At 45.4% G+C, this 24026-nt stretch overlaps 1 pseudogene; it reads right to left on the bottom strand.

The window, feature by feature from the left end:
- Nucleotides 1-16347: 16347 nt before the first annotated feature.
- Nucleotides 16348-21810, bottom strand: LOC127218773 (zinc finger CCCH domain-containing protein 15-like; annotated as a pseudogene).
- Between the last annotated feature and the right edge of the window lie 2216 nt (nucleotides 21811-24026).

The following is a 24026-nucleotide window of genomic DNA, read 5'->3' as shown; positions in this document are numbered from 1 at the left end:
AACTGGGACAACAGCAAGGTAGGCCTCACAGACCTGGGAAGCTTATCAAGTAATGGGAACAAGGAAAGAACTCCTACTTGCTCACTGGCCATCTTAGTAACAGGGTTAGGGTTAGGGAAGACACAGATGTCCCCATTTGGATCTTGGGCCAGCAACTGTACCTCTCTGAGCCTTGGTTTCCTTGGCAGTGGGCCTCATGAGTTCCAATGCTGGAGATGGTGAGAAGGGCAGTGGCCAGCAGTAGCCCAGAATTGCTCAGAATGCTTCACTGATGTCAACAGTAATAGACATGAGACTAAAGTGTCAGGCTGGGGATGTAGCTCAACTAGCAGTGTGTTTGGCTAGCATGTAAGAAGCCTGGGTCCAATCCCCAGCACTGCATAAAGAGAACACAGCAGCACACACCTGTAATCTCAGCATTTGGGAGGTAGAGGCAAGGGCTCAGGATCATACTCAGCTACATGAAACACTGCCTAAAAAAAAAAAAAAAGTGGTATATACTTAGGTAGGTAGCACTTATCACAAGCTGACTGCTTTACTAAGCACTGCAGATTCCCAAACTCAGCCCTCATTGCACAGGTGGGGAAACCTAGGCACTTACAAGTGCATGCCTGAAAGTCGCCCAGGAGAGAGTGTCATGGTGTAGATTTTTTTAGTAGTTGATTTGAACCTGAGATTCTGCTTTGTGTGTTTGTTTTGTTTTGAAGACAGATTTTTTTTTTTTTTTTTTTTTCTATATAGCTCTGGCTGTCCTGGAACTCACTCTGTAGACCAGGCTGGCCTTGAATTCACAGAGATCCACCTGCCTCTGTCTCCTGAGTGCTGGGATTAAAAGTGTGTGCCACCACTGCCCAGCTGATACTCTGATTTTCTCATGAGCTCCCAGGAGGAGTCGATCATGTGGATCCGCACTTTGAGCTGCGGAAGGTGACAGAGGCAGCAGGCATCTGCATGTGGTTGAGCCCACATGGTTATCTGGGAGCCCTGTACTTGTAACTGTGAACCTAACTGCTTGTTCTGTGCCCTAGCTTTCTCTCCCCAACAATCAGCCAGGAAGTCTTGGTCTGCTCCTGCAACCCATTTCCTCTTGTCCCTTCTTCCTCAGTGACATCTGGCCCAGGGTCTTCCCAGTGGGACTGATTGGAGGTTCTTGGGTTTTCATTAACAAGAAAGATAATTAAGGGCTTGCTGGGGCCCAGCTGGGCCTGCTGTGGGCCAGTCTGGCCTCGTGCCTACTTCTCCAGTGTGCCAGATGCACTGGGACAAGAAGGGGCTTGCTGGGGCTAGGAGCAGTGTCCTCAACTAGCCTCAGAGGAGACACCCTGCAGCTGGGCCTCCCTGTATAGCCAGCAGTTACCGGTCTGAGCCAGTCAGCTATTTCCCAGGCATTCCCAGGAGGGGTTTAGACTTAAAAACAAAGTGAAAATTAGTTGACCACAGGGGAGTTCCCTGATGGGTGAGATGGGAACCACTGGTGAATTCTACAGAAAGGTCTCAGTGGAACACAAAGTTTCTCTTTGCTCTGAGCAACACAGCTTCTCTCTCAGGGAGAGGGGGCCTCATTGGCTGATGGCTTTACTGACTTATCTATGACTGGTTCAACCCCTTAGAGCCAGAGAGAAGACTTGCTGGCCCATCTCAGGTAGCTGACACTCCTGAGCTAAAATGTGTTGTTTGCTATGCATTTATGTCTCAGTTGCCTTTAATTTATGAGCCAGATGTTGTTTTTGCATTTTTGATAGTAACACACTCTTTTCTTTCCCTTCCTTCTGTCCTCCCTCCTTCCTTCCTTTCTTTTTTTAAGACATGGTTTCTCTGTGTAGCTCTAGCTGTCCTAGACCAGGTTGGCCTCAAACTCACAGAGACCCACTTGCCTCTGCCTCCCAAGAGATGGAATTAAAGGTGTGTACCATTATGCTTGGCTCTTCCTTTTTAAATAGAACTATTTGGGGGGGTGTAAGGAGTAGGTCTTGTCCTGCCGCCACGCCAGCCCCAAATAACACATCGAGACTCTGTATTTGATATAATGCTGTTGGCCAGGTACTAGTTTCTTATTAGCTAGCTCTGTCTTAAGTATTAGCCCATTTCTGTTAATCTATGTATTTCCACATGGATTCATCTTACTGGGGAATGGGCTGGTGTTGTGCTCTCCCCAGTGTCTCCATGTTGACTCCTCCTTTCTACTTCTTTCCTCCTTGTCTCCTAGTCCCGCCTATCTTGCTTTCCTATTGGCCAACAGTGCTTTATTCATTAACCAGTATGAGAAACATATTTACAGAATGACATCTTCCATCAGGGAGGAAATTGAATGTTCAAACATGTATGAGTTACTTTCCTCCTTGCTCAAATGCTGGGATGACAGGCATGTACCACAGGGCTAGTTTCTATGACACTCAACATAGATGGAACCCAGGGTTTTGTGCATTTTAGGTGGGCCTCTACTGACTACACTGCAGCCCCAGCCTATATTCACTTATGTTTTTCACAAAAGATATCAAGTCCTGCATTTGTCTTCTATAGTCCAGAACCATAGCAGGAGGAATAGTCTTGCTTAGCATCCTTGCCCATACCTGCCATCCTTGCTCTTAGGAGACAGAGGCCAGGAGGATTGGGAGTTCTGGATCATTCTGGGCGAACATAAGACTCTGCCTCAAGGAAAAGAAGTGGAAAGAGGGGAAGGAGGGAGGGAAAGGAAGAACAGAACAGAAAAGAAGACTCCTCATTCTTGGGCAGCTGTCCATTTACAGTGAGGTGAGTCCCAGGGTCCCTGGGTGTGGTGGACTGCTATCCTCCAAGATGGTAGCCATCGCCACCTTTATCACACCAGTTGTTACTGTGCACAAGAGACCTTTAAGAAGGAGTCTATGACCTTTTATAGATGGAAGGGATGGGAAGGCCCTCACCTGAGATCCCAACCACTCTGTCCTGCTCCTTTCCCCCAGGCATGAGCAATTCTGCCCCAACTATTCCTGATCCTCCAGAGGAGGTGTGAGAGTGTATAGAAGATGGAAGTTTGCTTGAAAGGGGAATCTCAGCTGAGCAGCCGCAGGGCGTTTGTCATCCATGCTGGCCTGAGACTTTCCTATGACATAATTGTTTGGGAATCGTGATCACCTTTGCTCCTGTAGGTAATTCTTCTAAGCTCTGTCAATAAGTTAAGCCACTGGTGCGTAAGTTAGACCTGGGTGGAATCAGTCTGTTCTGTGCCCTGTCTGAGGCAAGTAGACATTGCTCAGTCATGCACTGTTCACGCCACCCTGCTATCGGTCTTTGGGGTCTGGCAGGAACTGTTCCCAGGCCCTTCTCAGGGCTTTTATCTGTGACTGAGCCCAGCACAGAATGTCCTGTTCTCTGGATCCAAGCCTGGGGCCTCCATCAGAGAGGGAATGATGAAGCCAGATGGAGCCAGCGTTGGTGGACCACTGAAGACACACCGACAAAGGGCTTGGAGTGCATAAGAGCCTAGCATTGCCATTTGTCAGCTATGCAGCCTTGGGATTTTCACTTACCTCCTCTGAGCTGGAATTTCCTTATCTATAAATATCTGCTTGGCTTGCCAAGATCTTTAGCCATACTGTACACAGGAATCTGGAGCAGCAGTGTTGGGCTTTGTCACAGGAGTTTTACACTCATGTGTTTTAAAAATATTTTTAATTTTTTTGAGATATGGTCTCATGTAGTCAAGACTTGCCTTGAACTTCTAACCCTCCTGTCTCTATGTCCAGAGTGTTTTGATTATAGACATGTGCCCACATTTCTGACATATGCTCTGACATCTTCCAAAGTTACTCATTCATTAGACTGTGGGCAGGGCCTCAGATCTTTGCTGTGAGCACCTGTCTTAGGGCTGCTTTGGTGTCTTGACTATTTAGTGGGTAGCTTCCCCAGGGTCATTCACCACAGAACACAAGAATGCCTTTCATGACCTAGTACATTATCTCCACCCCATTCCATTGCTTAGAAGTGAGGCACCAAACCACATAGGCAAAAACTAATGCAATGCTCAGTTGCTTTTTTTTTTTTCTGGTGTGTGTGTGTGTATGTGTGTATGTGTGTGGTGTGATACATGTCCTTCTGTGTGGGCAAAGGTGTGTGTTGTATGCATACCGTGTGTGCACCTGTAAGTGGAGGCCTGACATTAATGTCAAGTGTCTTCTTCCATTGCACTCCACTTTATATATTGAGGCAGGATCTCTCACAGTCCCTGCCTCCTGTTCACACCCATCTGGGGCTGCAAACTCCTATCCTTACACTTGTTTAAGCAGAGCTATCTCTTCAGTCTCTGCAACGTTCTCTGTATATCCCCGGCTGTCCTGGAACTCCCAATGTAGATCAGGCTGGTCTTGAACTCATATGATTTTCCTGCCTCTTCTTCTTGAATGTTGGGATTGAATAGATAACTAGTATAGTGGATATTAGTGTGGCAAGGGAAGTTTCTGAAATATCCTAAAGACAGTTGGGAAACCCATTTCAAGATGCAGGCCTGATTTGGACACTAATTATGTATTTGTGTGTGTATTATGTATATACATGTATATGTATTGTGTGTATATATATACATATATATTATACACATATGTTTATATAAATTCTGTCTTATTCAGGGTTACTATTGCTGTGATAAAACATCATGACCAAAAGCAAGTTGGGTAGGAAAGGGTTTATTTGACTTACCTTCCATATCATATTCCATCATTGAAGGAAGTCAGGACAGGAACTCAAGCAGGGTAGGAACCTGGAGGCAGGAGCTGGTGCAGAGGCCATGGAGGGGTGCTGCTTACAGACTTGATCATCATTGCTTGCTCAGCCTGCTTTCTTATAGAATGCAGGACAACCAGCCCAGGGCTGGGCACCACCCACAAAGGGTTAGACCCTCCCCCATAAATCACTAATTAAGAAAATGCCATACAGGCTAACCTGCAGCCTGATCTTCTGGAAGCATTTCCTTTTTCTTTTTTTAAAAAATAATTTATTTAACTTTTAGTTTATATCCATTGGCGCAAAGGTGTCATATCTCCTGGAACTGGATTTACAATTGTGAACTGCCATATGGGTGCTGGGAATTGAACCTGGGTCCTCTGGAAGAACTGCCAGTGCTCTTAACTGCTGAGGCATCTCTCCAGCATCTGGAAACATTTTCTTAATTGAGCTCATATGACTGAGCTTGTGTTGTTGACATAAAACTAGCCAGCCCACATGCGCGCGTGCACGCGCGCGCGCACACACACACACACACACACACACACACACACACATTATTTTTAGTTAACCAAGTCAAGGACTTTTAATATCAGTTAATACACCAAGGTAAGAGGTATAAAGAATGGGTCATAAATAAACTCCAGGTTTTACACATCATCATTTAGATGTGGACCCAGAAATGCCCCACATCAGATACCCTAGCTGCACTTGTCAGATGTGCAACCCGGCTGCAGTTCCCATGGCCCATGTGACAGATCAGGAGCACAGCTCTTCGTGCAGGAGGTGCATCTGCTTTTGAAGCAGGGGCAGCACAGGTGCAGTTGCTGTCCACAGAGAGTAGAAGCATTGGTTGAAGTTGCCCTTTGGGGGTGCTGGAGAGATGGCTCAGCAGTTAAGAAGAACACCCACTGCTCTTGTTGAGGATCTTGTCCCCCACACTCATATGGTGGCTCCACCCAGGGGACCTAGCGCCCTCTTTTGACTTCTGAGGGCACTAGGCATGCATGGGGTGCACATACACACATATAAGCAAGCACACACACACATACAAGTTTTTTTTAAAAAAAGACAGGCATTATTAGAGATATCTGTTCAAACATTTATACTTGAAGTGAAATGGTTTTAGAAATTTACTTCAAAATAACCTGCATAGAATCTGCGAAAGAGAATGACTGGCCACAGACTAATGGTTGCTGGCTGGGGATTTGGGAGGTGGACCGTGTGTATGGAGACTTCTATGTGTTTTGTGTAGGTTTGAGATTCCCCATAGTTTTATACTATGGCAGGAATATCTCTATGAAGTGAATAAGAGGATCACAAGGATCAGGAGATACAAAGCTGTAGACACTGAGGTGCTGTCCCTGGACCACTTTGCAGCTTGTTCATTCTGGAGAAGTAGCTTGCATGGGGACTAAGAAACCAGACCTGTTGCTCTACCAATGCTTAGGGCATGGAGGAGGATCATCCCTGATGTCAGTCAGCATAGCCAGTTCTCAGACTGACACACTCATACATTTGAGGCAATCTGGTGGTTATTATGCTCAGACTTACGATAGCTGACTTTTAAATCTGAGTGGGGTTATCATTTTGTCTTAATATATTAAGTCATTACTTTGGGTGCTTCATTGTATTTTTGTTTTAGATCTTTCTGTTTGAAAGAAGATACTTATGATGAGTATAATCAATCCATATTGAAATCAAAGACTACAGCATTCCTGCCCTGCAGTCATTTCCCAAAGACTGCCACTTCATTTTTAAATGGCAAGAATTAGGAAAGTATTTTGTTAGCTAATGAACCAATTTATTTTGGAGACAGGAGTCCCTCTCAAGTTCTTGATCCTCCTGTTTCAGCCTCTTAAGTGCTGAGACTATAGGTATCCCCCCTCCAGGCCCGGCTCACTGGCTCCTTCACCCCTTCCATCTTCCCCTTCCTCCCTCTTCATCTCTATGTCTTTCAGTGCTAGAGCTGGGGCCCCATGTCCTGCAAGGATAGGGAAGTGCCCTAGTGCTAAACTCTATCCTCAGCCCTTAGCGCATGTATTTATTGAGCACACACACACACACACACACACACACACACACACATACACACACATGTGAAGGCCAGAGCTTGAGAACCAGTGTTTTCCATTGCTTTCCACATTCTTTTTAGAGGCAGAGTCTGTCTCTGAAGCTGAAATTTTGTCTACACCTCAGCTTTGGACTTCCAGCCCTGAAAGCCAGAGAAAATAATTTTCTATCAATTAGGCTAGTCAGTCTGTGGTATTTTGTTTTGGCAGACCTGGAAAACAAAGTATGAAAAAGAATGTAAAGTTTCATTGAGAATATCAGGATGTAGCTCAGTGGTAGAGTGGATATTTAGCATGGAGAAAGTCCTGGGGTCTAGTCCTACCATCACAGACAATTATTTAGGAGGCTGGGCAGATGGCTTAGTTGAGTTTGAATGTGGTGCTAGTCTGAACCCCAGTGCTGGACAGGCCTACTCCCTTATTCCTCTTTGAAAAATATTTTTTATATTTATTATTTATTTGCATGTTAAGGAGGCAAGCATATGCCACTGTCCTTGTATGGAAGGCAGAGGGCAACTTCCAGGAGTTGGATATTTCTTCCTATCATGTGGGTCTCTGGGATAGAAGCCATGTTACTATCTTTGACAGCAAATTCCCTTCTGAAGCTCTCTGGACATTTTGATGGCCCTAGATTTTGCATTTTACAAAGCATTTTTTCTTTATTGGTATGGGTGTACTTGTTTGGGCACCACCATGTGTGTGCAGGTGCCCAAGGAGGCCAGAAGAAGGCATCAGATCCCCTGGCATTGCAGTTAAAGGTGATTGTGTGCCCAACCTGGACACTGGGAACCAGATTCAGATTTTTTGAAAATGGCTCTAAACCACCACTTCAATCTCCGGATTTCAGAGCTTAATGGGTCATTTGAAAACAGATAAAGACACACCACACTGAGGTAGAATGATAGAAGTTGGTGTTTGGCACCCATGTTCAACTCTCACTATGGCTCTGTGCTCTTCCCAAAAAAGGAACTGAGATACATGGATGGCATTTGTGAACAAGTAGGTCTGAAAACTGTGAAGAGACAGCATGACCACAACAACTATCTGATGCTGGATGTTCTTCTTTATATATATTTGTCTTATTGGTTGACGAATAAAACACTGATTGTCCAGTAGCCAGGTAGGAAGGATAGGCGGGGCTACCAGACCAGGAGAATCCAGGGGGGTGGGGTGGGGGAGGGAAGGCCTCCAAGAGACAACATGCTGCTGAAGGAGATTATAGGTAAGCCACAGCCTCATAGATTAATAGAATACATAGATTAGTAGAAATGGGTTAATAATAAAGAGAGAGCTAGCCAATAAGAAAACCTAAGCCATCGGCCAAACAGTTTAATAATTAATATAGTATCCATGTGTTTATTAGGGGCTAAACAGCTGTGGGACCAAGTGGGACAGAAATCTCCATCTTCAACCCTTATAAAGGAAAACCTTTAATTGGGTCTGGCTTATAGTTTCAGAGGTTTAGTTTATTATCATCATGGTGGGAAGCATGGCAGCATGCCAGCAGACATAGTGCTGGAGAGGTAGCTCAGAGTTCTGCATCAGGATCCACAGACAACAGGAAGAGAACTATGTATCATACTGAAAGTAGCTTGAGCAAAGGAGACCTCAAAGCCCACCCCCACAGTGACACACTTCTTCCAACAAGGCCACACCTTCTATGGGAGCCATTTTCTTTCAAACCACCACAACTACTAACTGCAGAGAAATGGCAAGCTCAGGATTGTGGTACTAGCAAATGGTTGGGTTTGAGAGAGCTCCTTGTCATAAAAAGGCTAATATATACTATTATAATGTATCATATTAATATGTAGTAGAATATATTAACATAATGTATTTAATATATAACAACATATATGCTAGAGCTAAGAATATTTCTTGTTATAAATATTTAATTTATATAAGTATAGGAGATATGTGAGATCATAAAATACCAGGAAATTAAATAATTAAGGAAAATTACTGGGGAAAAGAGCCAAACTGGGCAGAGCTAAGAGCTTCCTCAATCAGACACTGAAGGGTGAGGCAGCAGGTCTCAGTGCAGGACAAGGGTGTGGACAGGGTACTGGTTTGGGGATCTGGCAGTATCTGATCTCAGGCAGAAAGAAGCTTCCAGAAGTAAAGTCGTGTCTGAAATGAAGGTGGAGCCTTCCTGCTGGCCTAGGTGCCTGTGAAGCGTGATGTGGTACATTTCTGTGACAGTGTACCCCAGCCCTGAGCCCCAGAACCCTCCACATTCCAGGCAGATGCTTCCTCCTATGTGTGGGGTTCAGTGTTCTGCTGCTGCTGGGTTCCTGGCAGCCTGGATGATGGACAGCTAGGACTGTGCAGTAGCTGGATGGGGTCACAGAAATGCCTGCTTCATCTGCCCAGGGGAGATCACTAGAGCACATGTGAAGTGCTAGGTCAGGTCCCACATCTGCTGCTGCCTCTTATGCCCTTAGAGGTCCTGGGAATCCTATAGAGCAGCCTGTGTCTGAGGCCAGACTGCCCAGCTGGGGAGGCCCCTGCAAGATACTGGTGGAGCACAGTTTTTCTGAGCCTAGTTTCTCCATGTATAGTGTGGGTGTGGGACACTGGCAGACTGGGTAATTGCTTAGAGTCCCGCCCTAGTGGTGCCTATAACAGGAACAGCAGGGTGCCGAGGGATAAGGGTGTAGTCAGGAAGTACTTGTCATTTGTATAAAAACCCAGATGCGGTGGCAGAGACAGGATTCCCTGGGGCTTATTGGCCAGCTAGTTTTGGTGAACAGGTTGAGATTCAGCTTCAGGGAGAGACCCTGTTTTAAAAAACAAGGTGGAGAGGGATAGTGGAAGACAGCCCTGTTGACCTCAGGCCTCCACATGCATGTGCACACACATGACCATATTAATACATCACACATGGAAATAAAGAAACCAGGGATGCCTGTGCTGCTTCCTCCAAGCCTGTCTTTACTGCTGCTCTGCCTTTTAGGGGAGAAGATTGAATAGTGGGAGCAGGTTTCAGCCCTAGGCCTCCAGCTCTTCCTCAAACTACAGGAGTCACAGAGCTCAGCCTCAGCACCACCATCGGCGCTGATGTCCCCTGCCCCCCATCCCTCCACTGCAGCCATATCTCCTCTAATTTCTGTCTTCTTCAATTTTCCTATCCTTACATGAGCTGTGTCTGGGATACTATTCTCTCCACCCTTCCATTCAAGGCTCTGCTCTGGGAAGCATGTCCACACCCCTGCCCTTACACCACACTTTGATGTGCCCTGCCAAGTCTTACCTTACCGATGGTCCCCGCAAGATGCTGGAACCTCTGAGGAACAGGAGCCTGTGAGTTCCGTCTGGGTGATCAGGGACAGTAGAAGCTCTGTAAGTGTTTATCATGTGCAAATGAATGGATACAGGTCAGCAGCCAAACAGGACTAGGGAAATGAAAGAACAAGCAAGACCCCACTAAGCCTCACTCTCAGAAGGCTGAGAGAGGATGTACTGCCTCCAACATGTGTGGACTTGATGTGTAGCAATCTGGCCTGATCACACCCATGAAGGCATAGTCCCCTCCCTGTGATGTGACTGGACTATTGGACATGGGGAGTTCTTCCAAAAGGCACTGGGGCAGGCAGGATTCTGAGCAGTGGATGAGTGCACAAGCCCAGGGAGAATATGTGTTAGTGGACAGGACAGGACACACGCTCTCAGCTTCTGTAGGCCTTGGCTCTCTTCTCTCTTGGCTCAACCATTTCTGCTGTGCACCTTCACCTCTAGTCTCCAGTCATCAGGAAACCTCACCCATCCTGTGTCCTGCTTTGGGAAGTGTCAGTCAGGAACCAGGTCACCCGTAAGCAGCTGAATCCAGGAGCTGGGGACAACAGAGTATGAACACAAGAATACATTACAGCAAGTGTCAAGCTCCCTTCTGGACAGTGACCTTCCCTGTTCTTTGCAGTGCCTGAGGAACATCTGTCCAGACCCCCAGAGCCCTCGTGAGACCTCCTCCCAATAAGCCAAGCCCAGACACAGCAAGGTTCCAACTGAATCTCAGGAATAAAGTGATTATGAAGTGGCAGGGAGACTGAATTAGATCAGGGCACCTTCTAGGCACACAGCTCAGGACTAATAAATTCCAAGAAGGGAGTCTTCAAACCCCCCAAGTGAAGGAACCACCAGTGCAAAAGTTTGGAGGAATCTAAGGGTATGGGAGAAAGAGTTGGAGCAAGGGAATCATAGCAGGCTAGGCCCGTGAGTGAAAAAGCTCCTAGAGAATGTGGCCCAAGAGGAGTCTGGGTTTCCAGCTTGAGAACTGTGTTCTTTTCTTTCCCTCCACTACCAAAGTCTTTCTTCTCCATACAGCTAGGAAGCCTCTCACCCATGCCACCCTGCTTCATCCTTTCCCCTCTCAAGGGTTTTCCTTTCCTTTTTCCTTTCCTTTCCTTTCCTTTCCTTTCCTTTCCTTTCCTTTCCTTTCCTCTCAGTTTGAGGTTCCATTTCCCTATGGGTGATGGCCCAGGGGGCTTGCATTTCAAAAGGTTCATGAGTGAGATTCCTACCTGCTGTGTACCCACTAGATACTGAAGGTGACCTCAGTCATCAGACCCACACAGCCCATCTATTGCAGCTAGCCTCTACCAGTATATCATACAGATCAGGGGATTGGGGCCAGAGCAAGCCAATTGAAACTGCAGGGCTTGGGAGGCAGGGTGGGCCCAGCATAGTTGCATTCCCAGAGTTTGCCAAGCCTTGTTATGCCTCACAAAGTGGGAGGGACGCGAGGGGGTCATTAGTCCCTTTCCTGCCTGCTCCAGTTCAGCTCCTTGAAGCTGAGCCTGATACCCTAGAACTATTCTTTTCTCCCCAGGCCTCGTCACAACAGCCATATATACACACCCAATATTCCCTCCCTCTGGGGGAGTGGAAGGAGGGCATTCAACTGACAGGTTGAGCTGAGAGAGCCACAATGAGCCCTGTGGGTGCCACTGTCTAAAGGCATACTTCCCATGATGCAGTGTCTGGAAGCTGGGGCAGCTGGGGCCTTACGGTGCCAGTGACACCTCAGGGCTGCTTGTCACCCCACCTTTTGTGGAGCAGTGGAAAGGCAGCAGCCCCCATTGGCAGACTTTTTTTTTTTATTAAGGGAAACAGGATCAGGCCCTTCTAACCTTGTCCTGAGTGTGAATAACGGGTCCAGACTTTGGTGTAGTCATAGTCACCAGCTGTGCTAAAACATTCATCAAACTGTACACTTCAAATGGGTGAATCCTCTGGGAAGTCAATCATATCTAACTAGGCCTATTGAACACCCTGAATAGAGTGTAGTGAGACAGCCATACTTCCAGCACTTGGAACACTGACTCAGAGCTTGTTAATTTCATGTGAACTTAGGATACTGTTCTAGTTTTCTTTTTGTTGCTGTGATAAATACTGATAAAAGCAGCTGTAAGGAGGAAAGAGTTTATAATACATCAATGGGTTACAATCCATCATTGAAGGAGTCGGTTCAGGAACTTGAAGAAGACTCCACTAAGAAATGGTGCTCTTTGGCTCAGGCTCAACCTCCTTTCCTTACACAACCCAGGGCCACCTGCCCAAGGATGGGGCCACCCACAGTTGGTGGGGCCTCTTACAGCAATCAGCAATCAAGACAGTCCCTCCTAGACAGGCCTTCAGGACAATCTGATCCAGGCTGTTCTTTAGGCTTTCCTCTCAGGTGGTTCTAGACTGTGTCAAGTCCACTACTGCTAACTACTACAGCTACATAGTAAGACATTTATCACAAGCAAACAACAATAAACACACAGGTGTGGTGGCACTCAGGAGGTTAATGCAGGGAACTTATCCAGAGTTCAAGTATAGTGGGCCATGCCTTTAATCTTAGCACTCAAGAGGCAGAGTCAGGTGGATCTCTGGGAGTTTGAGGCCAGCCTGGTCTACAAAGCAAGTTCCAGGACAGCCAAGACTGTTATATAGAGAAACCCTGTCTGGAAAAAACAAAATAAATAAGTAAATAAAGTAATTTGCAGGGCCTTGTAGCAAAACAAGCAAACACTAAAGGAATACCCCAGACCCTACACCTTTCCCTCAAAACAGAAAGTAAAACCATACAGCCTCCCTGCTTCAAAAATAATGACCTCAATCACAGTAATCAGAACTGAAGTTCCTGAATGTCTGGGTCATGCTGGGCCTTGTTCTAAATGTGTAATGTGGGGCCAGGGTGCTTACTGGAGAAGAGTATGTAATATGGGGCTGCTTACTTGGGGAGGGGTGTTAGCATGATGTATAGCATGGGAAGGATGTATAACATGGGGTATATAGCATAGGGAGGGTATATAACATGGGAGTGCTTGCTTAGGGAGGGTGTATAGCATGAGGAGGACATATAGCATGGGGTGTTTAACATAAGGCATAGGGAGCTTGTATAGCATGGGAAGGGGTACAAGTACCATGACTTCCTGAGGAAGTTGGAGGACAGCTTTCAGGAATCAGTTCTTTTCTTCTACCATGTGGGCCCCAGGGATCAAACTGGGTGTGGCAGGCATCTTTACCAGTGTGACCTCTCACCAGCCCCAGCATCTTCTTCACTGCCACCAGTAAAGCCACTACCAGGACTGGCCCAAGTCCTAGACATTGTCTATTCACTGTGGTCATATGAAGCAAATCTTTTGTTTTTGGCACAAGTTGTCACTATGTAGCTCAGGCTGGCCTAGAATTATGGATGTGGCCAGAACTCACAATCCTCGTGCCTCAGCCTCCTGAATGGTGCAGTTAATGGCATGTACTACATATCTGGTTTACTAAGTATGTTTTGTTGGTTGGTTGGTTGGTTGGTTCAAGTACAGAGACAAAAGTGTTTAGTTGCTATGTTTCTCACATTCCTTTTAGTCTGGTATGAGTCTCACCTCTAGTTTCTTGCCTTTGTTCCCTGCAGAATTTCTTTCAGAATCACTGATTCACTGCCCCTAAATGGGCTCCAGCTGAAGTCAGCAAGGTTTCCCCAGCTTGAATGTGGGACAGGCATTGCATTTTCAAAATCAGCAAGAAAGCTACACCTGGACAGAAAAGAGACTTGCATAAATTCTTTCTAGCAGCTAAGTTGGTCATTTCTCCATTTTGTCAAAAGCCCTGTGTGTTCAAAGCATGTCTGGGCTCTGCCTGCATTCCTTGTAGAAAGTGGACTGAGGGACATGAGGGAGGAAATAGGGATGGGGCAATCTGCTCACCCACAGTGGCCCAGCACTCCAGGATTGAAATGTCCTGGAGGTAGACAAGGTCAGAGGCTCTAGTGGGGTGAGGCAGTGGACAAGAGGCCCCAGGGTAATCTAGAGAGCCTACACCCTTCTCCTCTCATTTGTAGCTCATCCTGCCACTGTTCTTTCCAGCTGTTGTGAGGGGGGTGACAAATACAAAATGAGGGTGACTCACTCTTCTTGTAGACCCCTAGCACTCCTATCCTCCCTAGAAGGGTGATCCATCTGGCAGAAAGAGATGAAATGCCCCAAGGGCACAGATGCCAGGGTTAAAGACATGAGCTCCAGCAGTTTAGTGTTTTGTTCAGCTTCAGTGTTCCTATTTGGGAAGTGGTACACAATCTTCTCTGGCTGTTTCCAGGGACTAAATGACAATCACCACTATTGAGGAATGGTCATTATTTTTTTTTTAATTTATTTATCTGGGTGAGTGGGGTAGGGGATTGTGAGTGTCACGGTGTATATATGTGGAAATCAGAGGACATTTCAGGAGTTGGTTCTTTTTTCCCACCATGTGGGATCCAATGGATTGTCAGGCTTGGTGGCTACCTCTGAGTCCTTCCAATGGCTCCTTGAGGGATGGTCTTGAAGAACAGAGCCTTGAGGTGTGACTGGTAGGAAATCTGGGTTAGTGAGGGCTCTGTCAGCAGCTGCCCAAGATAAGCACCCAGGCAGCTCCTGAGTTCCTGGGCTCCCACTAGTCCTGGCCTCTGATGCCCCGGTGCAGACACAGCTGACCTGGGTGAATGCTGTGGTTCTGAAGCAACTTTTACTGCTGGTGCCACTCTTGGGGGGCTTCCTGGATTTTCCATTTCTCCCTTAACTGCTGAAGACCCTGCATTAGTGAGGACATCTTACAAGACCCCAGAGGCACACTTTCTGGATTTGAACCCCATCTCAGCCACCACCCACCAGCTGCAGGACTCTGGGCAATTTTCTTAGTTGTCACCCAGTGATTCAGGTTTCTCATCCATAAAAGCAGTATAGACAACATACTCTTCACAGACCCGTGGTGGAGCTGCAGCCCTTTTCCTAGTCTGAGTTCAGGCTTTGAAGTGCTCAGGACAGTACTGAGCAGTTTTTCTGTCCGCCTGTTCTCATAGCCACGCCAGCCCCAAATAATACACAGAGACACTGTATTAGATATAATGCTGTTGGCCAGTTACTAGTTTCTTATCAGCTAGCTCTGTCTTAAATATTAACCCATTTCTATTAATTTAAGTATTTCCACATGGTCTCATCTTACCAGAGAGAGGGCCCGGAGTTCTGCTCTCTTGGTCCTACATGTTGAATCCCTCTCCTACCTCCCCCTGAATTCTCCTTGTCTCCTTGTCCCACCTATCTTGCTTTGCTATTGGCCAACAGTGCTTTATTTATTAACCAATAAGAGAAATATATTTACAGAATGATATCTCCTATGAGCCCTGCACAAGCAGTCTAGAGCTCCTTCCTTGCTCTGGGTCTCCTCTGCTCACACAACCTCTTTGGGCATCCATGTCCTTGGTCTCTGCATGATGACACATGACAGGCATGTCTTACACATTTTTCCATCCAGAACCAGCCATTTTTCCCAAGGGAGTTGAGGGACCATATCATTAGCACCAAAATGCTCAGTGACACTGTGTTGTCATTCATTGCAAGTGGATTCGAAACTAGAATTTTTTTGTTTGTTCAATTGTAGGTAGCATTTAATTAGGTTGATGATCAAACAGTTCAGGACTTAAAGCGATAGTGCTTAGTGTTTTTGGAAATGAATTAACAATTGTTAACACTGTCAGTACTCCATGGTTATGTAATATGTACTAAGAAAATCCATTAAACTTTTGCCTTCTGTGACACCTACAACCAGTATAAACAATATCTAATTGAAGTACAAGCAAGGAATGTTAAACTTTTCATAGAAAAACTTAAAAAAAGAAATAAAGAAAAGGTCTTTATTTACAACATTATTGGCAATAAAAGGCAGAACTTTAAACAGCTTTAACCTAGAGCGTTGCAGCTGACCCACCAGGTTGGACACGTCCCATTCTCTGTGTTCATCTAATTGTCCAGATGTGCTGAGTACACTGAACCTGCATATGCAGTTTCCTTTATCAAGCAGTCTTTAAAACATATAAATACAAAGGAAAGGAAGCCACTTACTAAAAAGTGCATCAAATGGGAAGTTTTTAAGTATGAATTTGTTCTTCCTGGAAATAACCCATGCCCAGTGAAAGCTGAGAAGCAGTTACACACCCTGTGGTAGTGGACAGTTACAACCATCTGCTTACGACCATTTTCAGTTTATCAACTACTCTGAATGTACTGTGAGATGTTGTCAAGGTCAGAAGAGGACGTAGTAGGGGCAGTAGCCCTCCAGAACCTCAGTGGGAAGCAAACATCCTGTTGATCCTAGGGGTGAGAACAACTAATGCAGTCAGTCTCAGTCCATGTTGATCATGCTTCGTTGACCGAATTCTCCTCCTTGACATGTTTGGTGTGTTTAATTCTTCTAGTTCATTCTGGTCTTCCCCAGTGAACAGACTTTCATCAATGCAACAGTGCCATTCCTGGTTTTTGTTGTTGCTTGTTTTCTGCATTTTCCTTGTCTCCCACCTCAGTTGTCTCTGTCCAAATCACTTCTTTCACCATTCTCAGCCCGACCTCCAGATGCTCCACTTCATCTGTTCTCATCTTTACCTGAAGCCTGTGTGCTGAATCTTTGAAGAAATACCAGTCTCTTCTACATCTCTTGGGATGTGCAGGCCTAAATCTGTGTCATTTACATTCATAGACTCATCACCCTCACCACCTGCCCCCTGACTGTAGTGGGTACCGTCTGCTTCCTCCTCATTGACCAAGTTCAAATACCTCATGACCATTGGTCACCACTGCTTTACCTGCTTTGAAGTCAGCTTTCTGTCTCTCATATCTTGTTCAAGTGTATCAATCTTTTCCTGTTGTTTCCCCCTTTTCTTCCATTTGATAAAAGATTCTCCAGTGATTGTGATAACATTTGGACATACAGCAGACTGCTCTTTCTCTCTCTCTCTTTTTAACATGGAAAGTTTTATTGGGGAAAGGGAAGGGAGAGGGGAAAGGGAAGGGAGAGAGAAGAGAGAGATAAGAGAGAAAAGATAAAGAGAGAAGGAGAAAAAGAGAGAGGCAAAGACCTGCCTGCCTCTTCAGAGGAGCAGTGGAGGGAGAGCAGATTGCTCTTTCATTAGCTCTTCAAGTGAAATTCCTTCTTCTTTTTCTTTTCTTTTTGTCTTCTTTCGGCACAAATCCACAAGGAGGTGAATGGTGATGATTGTGACTGTCCCCACCTCCAGGTCACCCAAACCAGCCATACTTGTTATTTTTAATAGCCTGAAGGAAATGTCTGCATACTCTGTGAGTTTTTGCTTTTCTTATTTTCTATCTCACCAGTTTCTCTTTACAACTTTTCTTGTCCTAGTTAGGGGTAGTATACATTTCCAGTTCTTCTTGTCTTACACCAGTGAAAACACTGTTGTTCACATCTTCTCTCCAAAGTGAGGCCATGAGAGGACTCACATTTACCTCCTTTAGTTCACCATCCTTGTTTGAAGAATGCACACACCACAGATTTGGGATCTGCATCTTTACCCACTTCTGTGCATCAGCATTTAGTTCTTGCAGTTCTGTTTTCAGCTTCACGTTGTGTTTCCTGATGTGGATTGAGCGGATTTCACTTGAGTGGCGGTCTTTACATGTTCCCGTTGCTTTGCTCCATTCCTGTTCTTAGATTGAAGCTTCTGTGCTCTATGATCTCCTCCATCTGCTCTGCCTTCTCACTGCCAGCCTGAGGCTGGAAAAACTTACTCTTTAAGGCATTTTTTTTTCTTGTTTGACTGTTTTTATTTTGTCTTTGTTTTTGTTTGTTGGTTTGTTTTAAATAGGATCTTGCTATGTAACCCTGGCTGGCTTCAAACCCATTATCTCTGACACCCCCCTTCATTGTCCTGAGTGCTATGGTTATTGCTTCTCATCCTCTTTATTCCGTGTTACAAAGCTGGGCAGTGGTGGCACATGCCTTTAATCCCAGCACTCAGGAGGCAGAGGCAGGCAGATCTCTGTGAATTCAAAGCTAGCCTGATCTACAGAGCCAGGGCTACACAGAGGAACCCTATCTTGAAGAAAAAGAAAAGAAAAGCTACTAATGTGAACAGAGCATCCCAGGATCATCTTTACTATCAAGACATCTAAGTGAAGTTTGGAATTTTGCTTTGGTTCTCTTTCTTGGACAGTCATGGCCCCTAGGGTTGAGTATACCAGGGATGTACAAGCAAAATTCTGTTTTAGGAGCTGGAGATGATTCAGCAACTAAGAACACTGGCTGGTCTTCCAGAGGACCCGGGTTTGGTTCCTAGTGCCCACGTGGCAGTCACAACTATCTGTAACCCCAGTCCCAGGGGATCTGACTCCTCCTCCTTTGCCTCTGTGAACACCAGGCACACGTGGTTCTCATGCACACAAGAAGACAAACACACCCATACACATAAATAAGAGTAAATTAATCTTGGGGTTTGAGAGTTGGCTTAGCAGTTAAGAGCACTTGTTTCTCTTACAGACGACCCTGGTTTGGTTCCCAGTAACTACATGTTGGCTCATAGGAACTACACTTTCAGGAACTCTGACACTTTCTTCTGATCCATGTAAGTTACCAGGCATGCACACAGTGTGTACATATAGACACAGCAAAACCACATATACATATGATAAGTTAATTGCTATTACTTATTTTTATTTATTAAAAAGATTAATTAATCAGTTAAAATATAAACTAATTTAATTAAATAATTTAAAATACTGTTTTAAGCAAGGTGTGCTGGCACATATCTGTAATCCCAGCTTGGGAGGCAGAGGTAGGAGGATTGGAGTTCAGAGGCAGCCTTGGCTACACAGTGAGTCCAAGTCATCCTTAGGTGAGACCCTCTCTCAAAATAAAACAATTAAAACACACACACACACACACACACACACACACAAAAACTCTTTTATAGTCACTTTAATAATGCTTTGTGTTGTTATGACACAATGACTTGGAGTCAGGTTTTGTTAACTGATTTTTAATTTTAGAGATTGCCTTTCTAAAAATCTTTGACTTTATTTTGTAAAAAGTTTGCATTTATAAAATAAAAATCATAAAACAATTTTATTGTCTATCTCAAAACAAATTAACAAAAACAATAAGAGCAATAATTTAGAAAGTGCTTAAGTAGCATGATCATTAGGAGGAAAATACATAGAATGTGGTGATCCTTGAACTGGTTACTATTGTCTGGTTGCTGTTTATGATCAATTATCTACGGTTACTTTAGAGACCCCAAATAGCTGGCTTAAACAAAGAGGACTGCTTTTACCTTATTGGTTTTTGTTGCTGTTTTTCATTCTGAGGATGGAAAATAGGGCTTTAATCATGCCAGAAAGAGATATCACTGAGCTCCTCCCAGACGTGCTTCCCCTTTCTCTTTATGTTTAGTGTGTGTGTGTGTGTGTGTGTGTGTGTGTGTGTGTGTGACGTGAACACATGAACACTCATGCATGTAGTACTCAAGGGATAACTTCTGGAAATCAAAATTGAACCCAGACCATCAGCTTTGACATTTGGTGGCAAGTGCTTTTACCCACGGAGCCATCCCACTGGCCTGATTTCCCCTGTGGCATACAATCTTGGTGAACAAAGGTTCTGGTTTGGTTTGGCAGTGTGCCAGGAGGGGCTCGGGCTCGCTCTACCTTGTTCCATAATTACACCTTTTCCTGGTTCTTAAGGACTGAAGCTGCACTCCTGCTGCCGGGGCAGGAGAAAAGGAGGGAAGAAACGAGGCAAAAGGACAACAGGAAGCTGGGGCATGTAGCGTTCATCTGGGTGCACGCTCAGCTAGATTTCAGAAGCTCTGCTGTACTGGAAGAAGGGGAGTGTGGGTACCCAGGGCCAACCAGCACTCCCTGCCACTGTGAGCATGTGAAAGAGGTTCGGGCAAGAAATGGGAGCAGTAAGGGTTTCTTCATGGTTCCAGCTGGCAAACACTGGGTAAAAGTGCTGCTGTCTGAGGCAGGAGTATGGGCTGTCTCTTTCTAATCTGCACTAGTTACTGATCTGGCCTTTATATGTGGTGAAGAGAGTAAGAACTAAGGCCAAGATATAATCAAGTTACAGCTCATCGGGAAGACAAGGTACCCCAAAATGACTCTGGAGAAGTGGATAGGAGTGGGCTGGCACTGTGCTGTCTGTAATAGGCATGGCTTACATCTGCAGGAAGGAATCAAGAAGCCATTATCTTCCTTTGCTGAGCCTTAGCTGGGTTGAGAGTGGCTGGGAAGGCAGCCCATGTCTGGGTGGGACCTGAGAGACACTGGGTTGGGTCTAAATTCCAGCTGTGCAATATGACCCTGAACAAGCTGCTTAAAGTCCCTTAGTGTCAGCTCCCTGTGTGACCTGACTTTATGGTGAGGTGGTTTTCAACCTGTGGGTCATGACCCCTTTGGGAGTTGGATGACACTTTCACTGGGTTCACCCAAGACCATAGGAAAACACAGATATTTACATTAAGATTCACAACAGTAACAAAATTACAGTTATGAAGTAGCAATGAAAATAGTTCTATGGTTGCCACACATGAGGAACTGTATAAAAGACCACATTAGGAAGGTCGAGAACCATTGCTAAGGAAGTTTGTATGACAGCATCAGGGCTCTGAGCTGGACAGCCATGCTGGCCATCCCCCAGTGCAGAGCTGTTTGAAGGCAAGGGTGGCTGGAGAAGTTGGTTAAACAAGTGACAGGGACTTGCTCCAAATGAAGACTTCTTCTAGACAGACCTCTGTCTGTCCATGCAAGCTAGGCTTAGGAGTTCCCACAAAACACATTAGCATGGAGGAACCCATCCTGCTGAGATTCAGATCCTTATTCTGCACTTTTCTCCTCCTAAACTTCTGTTTGTTGGAAGTTATGGGATCACCTGTCACTTGGGGATGTTAGGAGGATGAAATGTGCTCAGAGGGTTGGATGTGTGAAAAACATGTTGATAAGGTAGCTGAAGGGGCTGGGGTCTCCTGACAACTTGGCGCTTGAGACAAAAACAAAGAGAAAAGCAATCCTTGAATACCACTCACGAGCCTGTCCCCAGACCCTTCATGTCACTGGCCTATTCAGCTGGCCACTGACAGTAGTTCCCTCAAGCAAAGAGGCCCAGACAGACCCAGCCATCATTGTTTGTCATGAATTCAGTGGCAGCGTGGGTTACACAGTGAGCTTCAGACCAGCCTGGGCTCATGAGATGCTGTCTTAAACAGACAAAGATAGAGGCTGGGATAATAGCTCAGTCAATAAATGCTTGCCTTGCAAGCTTGAATTTGCTTGTTTATTTTATTTATTTTTGCAAATAAGATTTATTAAGCAAAGGATACTTCAAAAAGCCATCAAGAGAGCTGAAAGGAGACAGAGGTAGTGGCACATGCCTTTAGTCCCAGTACTCAGGAGGCAGTAGTAGGCAAATCTCTGAGTTCCATGGTAGCCTGGTCTACAGAGCTAGTTCCAGGACAGCCAGGGCTGTTACACAGAGAAATCCTGTCTTGAAAAACCAAAACAAAACAAAATCTGAAAAACTAAACAAAACAAAACAAAAAGATCAAGCTATCAGAGATTGGGGAAGTGTTTGACAGGTCCTCCGAAGTCAGGGGCTGGGGGGTGTGGCTTAGTGGGCAGAGTGCTTGCCTAACAAAGCCCTGGGTTCAGTCCCTAGCACCTCATTAACTAGATGAGATCACTTACTGTAATCTTCCTGTGGCTGGAGGAATGCAGGACTTCATGGCCTCTGTGGCCATGTGTCCATAATAAACACCATTGCTTCTGCTTTCTTGGAGAATTCTTGCTAAGAACAGGCTGGTATGTGCCTCAGACCATGGGTATTTAAGGACCTGACACACACTGAACCCTTAATTTTGATACTGTCAAGAAGGCCACAGGTTGGCAGGGCCATGTGGAGCCATGGGGAGGCCACACTCTCCTGAGTTGGGAAATTGGCTTGATTTTCTTTTCTTTGTCATGTGGCTTTGTCCAAGTCACTTCTCTTGCAGCTTCTGTGTCCTTTTCTGTAAGGGTGACAGTTTCCCCTTTTCATTTGGAGCAACAGTGGTCAACAGGACCTGGTGCATAGATGTGCACAGGAGTTCCTGGGAGAGACTGAGAGAGAGTGTGATAGATGAGTGGGAGGCTAATGATGCTCTCTGAGGGCAGAGCACTTGCCTAGAATGCACAAGGCCATGATGTCATCCCCAGAACTGTGAAACATGAATAAGGGACTGGAGAGGTGGCTCAGCTGCTTTAAGGACTTGCAGAAGATCTGGGTTCAGGTTCTAGTCCCTACCTGGAAACTAACAATTACAATTTCAGTTCCAGAGGATTGGACACCTTCTTCTGGCCTCCTCGGGTACTGCAAGTAGCACAAACATACATACAGGCAAAACTCTCATACACATACACTTTGTGGTGATGCTGAGCAGGGATGGTGGCACACGCCTTTAATCCCAGCACTTAGGAGGCAGAGGCAGTGGATATCTAGTTTCAGTTTGAAGTCAGCCTAGTCTGCATAGTGAGTTCTAGGACAGCCAGAGCTGCATAGTGAGAATCTGTCTTTAAAACAAATCAAACAAAACAACAACAAAATTGTGGTGAAGCACATTCTAAGAGACTGGAACTTCTACTGGACTTCACAGCTAGAGTTGTTTATGCACCTTGAGGTATACTTAGCTCACAGGCTTAATGCCTTCAAGAGAACAACAATGTAACAAACAATATTACTTACCTTAGATTTCCCATGTAACTAACCTTTATGACCCAAAGCTACTTAAATTATGCATTCTTCCATGCCTGGACCCAGAGAATGCATTTGTGTCCTGATAATCATGTGCTGAAAACAGCAAAAGTAGAGGTCAAAAGTAACAGTATAAAATAAATACCCACCATAAATGTTGAACACAATATTTGGATATTACTTAATAAATAACGTTTGTAGTTCTGTTTGCTATCTGGGTCAGTTGCAGTCAGTGATATCATCCTTTGTAAAATTGTTAAAGATTTCTGTAAGGTATGCCATTCCTTCCTTGTGCTGTGCAGTAAAACAACTGCGGCAAAGCCCTTTGTTAGAGACAGACACTTTCAGACAGACAGACGTGGACATACAGGGTCACACTTACAAGAGAGCCTTCAGGCAGGCTCAGATTCAGACTCATACAATGGGCTGACAAAAGGACAGAAACACAGGGAGAAGGAAGTAGAGAGTTTGATTCTGGGCTCACTCTTGGTTAAATGACACCAAGGAGAAGGGCCCTGATTTCTTTCCTTAATGCAATACTGTTGCATTATTGGTGACTCAGAGTTAATCACTAATGTGTTCATTTTATACAAAACAACAAGCAAATTATTTTAAAATTTAAACAAACAATCCCCCCATAAAATGAGACATGATGAATGGCCCCTGAGAACTTCTATGTCCCCAATCCTGCCACTGTTCACTATTTGTCAAAAAGGACTTTGAGGGCTGACAAAGGAGCCAGGTGAGTCCACTGCAGTCAGAGACACTCCTAAAAGGCAAGCATAGGGAGGGTGGGTGCCAGTGGCAGGAGCTACAGAAGAGACCATAATCAAAGAGCCATAAACCAAGGGGGGCAGCAGCCTCAGGAAGCTGGAAGAGCCTCCCTCCCAAAGGCTTTCAGCCACAAGAAAACCACTGCGCACTTCTACTTCTCGAGGGCTTTAAAAGGATTTGTGAATGGTGCAAGCCCCTGAGCTTGTGCTCGATTATTGGCAGAGCTTCAGGAAATTAACACAGCGGGTGAGCAGCTGCCTCCGCTTCCTCCAGACCCTAAGTGGTGGGCTTAAGTGGTAGGGAAGTTGGTGAAGTGAGATCGTGTTCAGTGTGCATCTGAGTGTGTGTGTGTGTGTGTGTGTGTGCATGTGTAAGCGTACAATGTGCCACAGATGGAGGGTTGGATAGGCCATCCCCTCCCAATGCTCTAGGGCTATGAGATACTGGCTGAAG

The sequence above is a fragment of the Phodopus roborovskii genome, unplaced genomic scaffold (assembly GCF_943737965.1).
Source record: "Phodopus roborovskii unplaced genomic scaffold, PHOROB, whole genome shotgun sequence".
Lineage (NCBI taxonomy): Eukaryota > Metazoa > Chordata > Mammalia > Rodentia > Cricetidae > Phodopus > Phodopus roborovskii.
The sequence above is the reverse complement of the archived record's forward strand: the minus strand, read 5'-3'. Positions and strand labels throughout refer to the sequence as shown.